General features: G+C 37.5%; 2 pseudogenes across 1 annotated transcript; both read right to left on the reverse strand.

Moving 5' to 3' along the window:
* Nucleotides 1-369: 369 nt before the first annotated feature.
* Nucleotides 370-3,576, reverse strand: LOC111319364 (uncharacterized; annotated as a pseudogene). The gene is made up of 3 exons (XR_015996409.1): nt 3,010-3,576; nt 2,627-2,741; nt 370-1,478 (listed from the first exon to the last, which is right to left on the reverse strand). The product of XR_015996409.1 is annotated as an uncharacterized LOC111319364 (transcript).
* Nucleotides 3,577-5,496: 1,920 nt separating this feature from the next.
* LOC148740019 (uncharacterized) lies at nt 5,497-6,344 on the reverse strand (annotated as a pseudogene).

A 6,344-nucleotide genomic window follows, 5' to 3' on the forward strand; every position in this document is an offset into this window, starting at 1 on the left:
AAAAAAATAGAATTTGTTCACTGTTGACAGATTTTTAGATCTGATGTTTTGTACAAGGGTTTACAACAAAAGGATCCTTTGTGAGACTTTTGTACAAGCTCATTCTAGCTCATTCTCATAGCCTCTGGGGCTCGCAATTTAAGAGTCTGAACGTCTCGCGCTCGCACTCAAAACCCTTTGAAGTCTCGGTATCGCAATCTAAAAAGTCAAAATGTCTCGGGCTCGCAAAGAAAAACGGTAGTCTCACCGTCTCGCAAAGTCTCGCATTCACCATTCGCCTTAACTTAATATAAGTAGACTATATATTAAGTTTTCAAACCATTTAGTGGATACTATTGTCAAGGAGCCTCAGGCTACTTCTATTTTTCAAAGCTTTTTATTCATCTAGTTATTGATTTTTTTTTTTTTTTTTACCAATTTAACAAAACATGTAGTGCTCGATATTGCTTCATAAATTTCTCCATGAAATAACCGATTGATTGATTAAACATATCTTGGATGTTTTATATCTGACATCATTATACAATCATCGATGAATACTTCACAGTTTCTCGAAAGATCGATAAGTTGTAAGTTTGACTTAAATGAATTCTACTGTATTTGATTTTCTCGAAAAGTTCTGATGGCAATTAATTTGTTGCTTGTACAGATCATAGGATGCTTAAACATTAAAACATTGTGACCGAGGTGATGGTCAAGTTGCTTTATCTTTGCTATGAGAGGGAAAAAATGCGCTCTTACTGACCATTTTAAAATATGCACCTAACTTGAATTACAAAGTGACCTTAAATGAAAGATTTCATCTTCTACGAAGTTATTCATTTCTAAACTTACTTTGAAATATGAAGACCTGGTCATTTTAACGGATCCATAAGTTCAACGAGTAGGACTGGGATACAGCGTTGCCGGCCTAAGCCTCATAACCAAAGTCAAAGTCTCTCTCACTGCTGCAGCGTCTCTTTCTGTGATTCCAATCCCGTGATCTGCACGTTCACAGTTACTTCCTCCTCCACCAATCATCATCACTGATCCATCACCATCATCCCAGTCGCACCAGAAGCCGATCTTGTCAGCACTTTGGATGTTTCCACTGCACTTAGCCTGTTGAAACCCATCTGTTGACTTGTACTGTCCACCATATTGAACCGTACAACTTCCTGGACACTGATTACTGGCCCAAACTGTGCCATTTCTAAAGTCGCCATAACTTGTGATTTTCGATCGGAATGTTTGTCCACCCGAACAGTTACCTGTGGTTTGTAACAGAGGAGTGTGGCTGGGATCGTCACTACGCGTGATCTTTATTTCGCTACCGCTGACCAACCAAAAGCCTGTTGAGATCATATCGTTGTTCATTGAAGGGTTGTTTGTCGCTCCAATAGCAGTTTTCTGGTCATACCACCATTTTCCATTGCCACGCATCCAATTCTTGCTATCGCTGTTCGAGAATCGAGCGATGAGAGTCCAGCCATTTTTGTCTGCAATGAAAGAACATTTCCTCACCTTTTTGCTTTTGATAACAAAGTCTGGAAAGTTTAATGTTATTTCTTCGTCTTTCTGGGATATAATGGGCATATCGTAAAGGATAATTATTTTTTACTTTTTCTGACTTTCAACGAATTTGGTAACGGTTTCGCCCTTCTTCACTCCTTCTTGACTGTGGCAGTAAAAATGACATTTTTGCTGGTGACCACAGTGAAAACATATTAACCGTTGGCCGTAATTTAGCCGAATTTTTTAACCGAAAGCCGCAGACAACAAAAATAAAAGTGGAGGAGCCAAAAAGTTTGAAAAAGTCTTGCTTCGATTGAACATGGAATGCACTTCAATGAATATTGTGGATTGATGTTTGAGTTATGTTGGTTTGAATGAGCTTATGCATCGGATAACGCGCAGAAAGCGCTTGAATACTAAATGCCGCGGTAAGGGGTCAGCAAGGAGAAACAATTGGCGTTGTTTGTTGCTTTTGCTCCCAGCTGCGTTGGAGAATATGTTGAAGCTTTTGAACCACTTTTGCCATTGGTGAGGGAGATAATTTTGATTGTCATGGGATCAAACGGCGAAATTAAAGCGGTACTTGTCAATACAACCATGGGTTCAATAAATCCTCCTCGCTAGTGTAATAACATGTAATAATAGTTTTCTTCCGATCGGTTTTTATTTTTAACGGCTGCTCATCCTTTTTACACAACATCTGTTCAAACGACTTACTAAGTTTAATTCTTAAAATCTTGTTTTAAAATTAACAAAGATTCCTTTACCAACAATGGAAAGCTGTAACGTATTGAAAAAACAAAATATTTACATTCTCTCATGCCAGATTATGATCACAGACGGCTTGAGTCTTAGCTTGCGTCTTTATATCATGACTTACGAAAAGCAAAATAGACTGTATTTAGACCCGATTTTGCTTTCAATTCCTGCTTTGAAATTTTTGAAAAGCCGTTGTTATTCCATTTTTTCCCAAAGAATGAAAGAGTTCTGTCTTATTATTAAGTGCAGCAGCCAGCTGGATTTTTCTTGAGGAGCGGCTATTTACATGTTCAGCTCCATTGAGCACTTATATTAGTTCGGCCTGTTCTGAAGGTTTTCCAAAAAAAAAAAAAAAAAAAAAATGCAATCTTACCAATTATTTGACAGTCATCTCCAGTCCACGGATGTGTGCAGGAACATGAAAATGTTTGGTTCTTCTCGTGAAACAAACAAGAACCACCATTACGACAGCCTGTCATAAGACATCCCTAAAAGGCAAACATGTATTGTCGTTTAACAGGCATATTTAATTAACAAAATAGAGTACACCTCTTCCTGTTCAGCTGCAGTTGTTTGCATGTATGTAACCACTCGATAAATCAGGGAAATCTCAAACCAATATGTATGAAATTGCGATGCTCCTTCACAAATGAAAATAACAGCTTTTTTCTTCTTGTACGTGTTCAAAAAAAAAAAAAAAAAGAAAAAAAGAAATAAAAAACAAAAACAAGGATAAAAACAATAACAAAACTATACCTTGAGCATCATAGAGAAAGTGAAGCCTTTTTGATCATAAAACTGGGCATTTCCGTCGAGGATCCCATGCTTGCTCAGTTCACAAGTTCCTTTATCGTCCTTTTCGGATGGTTCTTCGAAGTTTGTTGAAGTACACCAGGAATTTTTGAGGCATGAAAGACTGCATGATATTTGAGTGGGAGATCGAAACTGTTCGACGACATGACCATTAAGGCGCTTGTTTTCCTTAGTGGCGAATAACGCTGAACGAGAATGCGTCAAGTCTTCTTTAGCAAAAAGGATGGTGAATCCTTGAAATAGTAAGAGGAAGAAACTTTCGTTGACCGCCATTTCTAAAACATATCATTAACCGAGTGAGATCGTTGACGCAGATGTCAATTTTATTGGAAGTTGAAACAGTACAACACCATTGGCCAATTCTTAATTATCGACGTTGAACAAGGAGAGAGGCCACATGCGATAATCTAATAAATGAATATTTGCTAGCTTTCTGTGTAAGATGGAATCGACGTATCCTGTGTAACCGAGATCTTAAAGATCAAGTCCAGGCGAGATGTAAAGTGAACTACAATTAACTGATTTTCTGCCATCGAGTCAGGAGAATAAGAAAACCAGAAGCCCCATCATTTGCCTTCGAGTAAATCCTGCTATTTTAAACAATTTGACTAGAAACTTCTGGCCTGTCCTGATCTTGCTCGCTAATCTAGCTTCCCGTTTCCCTTTCATATTACATTTGCACAGTTCAAATGTGAAACAAAGGGTCTCGCACGACTGATAGAAAGGAAAAAAAAAGATAATAAGGCCCAAAATTTGAAAAATATGCTAAGACATCATCTCGGCTCGGGACTTTTTTAAACTCCCAAGTCTTTAAATTACAGTTGATTTATTCCCATCGCAGACCCGGAATAAAAATTCGTAAAACTAAGAAAAGTTATGGGTTGAAATAATAATTTTTTTTTTTATTTTGGCTGCTGTAGTTTGCTTTCCTTGAATTTTTTCCATAAACATTTGAATTTACCAGCAGGTTTTAGAGATAATGTTGATCCAGAAAAATACACGATGGTGTTTGGATGCCTCAATTTGATATTCCAGAGGAGAAGAGAGGAAGTGAATCTCGGATGACTTCGAGAAAAATGACTCCAATTATTAACCATACAACAAGAGAAAATAACTTACAGTCTCATTATTTTCTTTGATCATACTGATATTTCAAGAAATTAGAGTCTGCTTAGGGCGCGGACTTTCATGGCATTCCAGTTGGTCAACTCGGTCAACTTGGGATTCGTTAGTTTGTAACCATATCAAATTTGAGTATGACAGCGATGTTCGCAGCCTCAACATTAAAAATAAGCAATAGTGAAAATAAGGCCTGTACGGGATCTGAGCCTCTGACGCAGATCGCTTTCATATTCACTTCTTTTAACCACAGCTCACGAATATCATTTTCACATATTGACAAACGTTGACATGTCAAGTTTATGTGATGGATTTTCTCACTGATGCCATCATTTTAGAGTGTGTTGCGAAAAATCAGGATAGTAACATGGTAATTAACTTATGACTAGACATTAAAACAGAAAAAGCGAATGGTGTAAGTTCGAGAATCTCAGTCTTGTAAGTCGAGGCGACACATGCTTTCGTAAAACATATTTTTTAGTCAATTATGCCTTTAATAAACTGGTATTGCGTTCTTCAGAAAGATCACCACAAGATGTTTACGGCCACCGGTTGGTAAAATGTTAATTTCAAGGATGGTTTTCATTTGTCCGAAGAAAACGATTTCTAAGACTTGTTCCCCCACCGTCCCAGACTCTCGATTTTAGGGCAACACTTCAGACGAGCTATTGGAGATAAAAACTGATAAAAGGTAATCACCATAAATTGTTACTAAATTTGAATTGTGATGATGAAAAGAGAAACAGTCTTGATTTGTCATATCAAGTTCCCCTTTATATCAAAGTAAACTGTTTAGGCTTTTTAATCATTTATCGTATGATCTATTTATTCTTGTAAATATTCATTTATTCATGCCAATCAAATAAACAAATGTTCGATAGAGCCTCAGCATTTTCTCGATCAAATAAAAAATGAATATATTAAACATGTTTTCAGTTAACTTGTCTTTGAAATCACATCACTGACCGATCATTAATGAATACTTCACATTTTTCTTGAAAAGGTGAGTTGTGAGTCTGATTTAAATGAACTCTACGGTCAAGGAATTTGTCGAAAAATTCAATGACAATTTTTCTTGCTTTGTTTTCTTATCAGTTTTTGTTTTTGTTTTTGTTTTGTTTTTTTGCCGAAACGCTAAGAAAAATGGCAATTTGTTGCCAATGGAGATCTAAGATGAGAAGATCTTAATATTTTTCCTACATTCAAAAAGTTCATCTAACTTGGATCAGAATGTGAAAATAAATGAGTAATATCCTCCTTTCAAAAGTTCTGCTGTTCCAAACTAAGTTTGAAAAAATAAACATCTGGTCATTAGCGGATCCATAAGTTTAACGAGTAGGACTGGGGTGGAGCGCTTCCTGTTAGACCATCAAAACCAAAGTCATATTCAGTGTCGCTGGTTCCGATGTCAGCAAAAGAAGCAGCGGCAGTTTCTGTGATTCCAATCCCATGATCTGCACGTGCACGCTACTTCCTCCTCCCCCAATCATCATCACTGATCCATCACCATTACTCCAGTCACACCAGAAGCCGATCTTGTTGGCGCTTTGGATGTTTCCACTGCACTCAGCCTGTTGGGACCCGCCCATTGACTTGTACTGTCCACCATATTGAACCGTACAACTTCCTAGACGCTGATCACTTCACCAGACTTTGCCATTTCTAGAACCGCCATAACTTGTGATTTTAGATCGGAATGTCTGTCCACCCAAACAGTTACCTATGGTCTGTCACAGAGGGGTGTGGCTGGGGTCGTCACCGCGCGTGATCTTTATTTCCTTGCCGCTGACGGTCCAAAAGGCTGTTGAGATCATACCTTTGTTCACTGAGAGGTTGTTTGTTGCTCCAGTGGCAGTTTGCTGGTCATACCACCATCCACCATCGTTACGCATTTAATTCTTGTTTCAGAATCGAGCGATAAGAGCCCAGCCTACATTGAAAGAAAAGTCCTTTCCTTTTCTGTTACTGATAGCAATGTTTGGACAGTTTAATCTTATTTCTATGTGTTTCTAGATGGCCATATCGCCAAGGATAGCTATTTATTCTTTTCCAAGCTTGTAACGAATTTTGCAATGATCTCGCCCTTCTCTTTTTCTTGGTGTTATTATTAAAAAATTAACCGTAATTTTTTTTTTTTTTTTTTTTTTTTTTTTTTTTTA

This window comes from Stylophora pistillata, chromosome 2 (genome assembly GCF_964205215.1).
Source record: "Stylophora pistillata chromosome 2, jaStyPist1.2, whole genome shotgun sequence".
NCBI lineage: Eukaryota > Metazoa > Cnidaria > Anthozoa > Scleractinia > Pocilloporidae > Stylophora > Stylophora pistillata.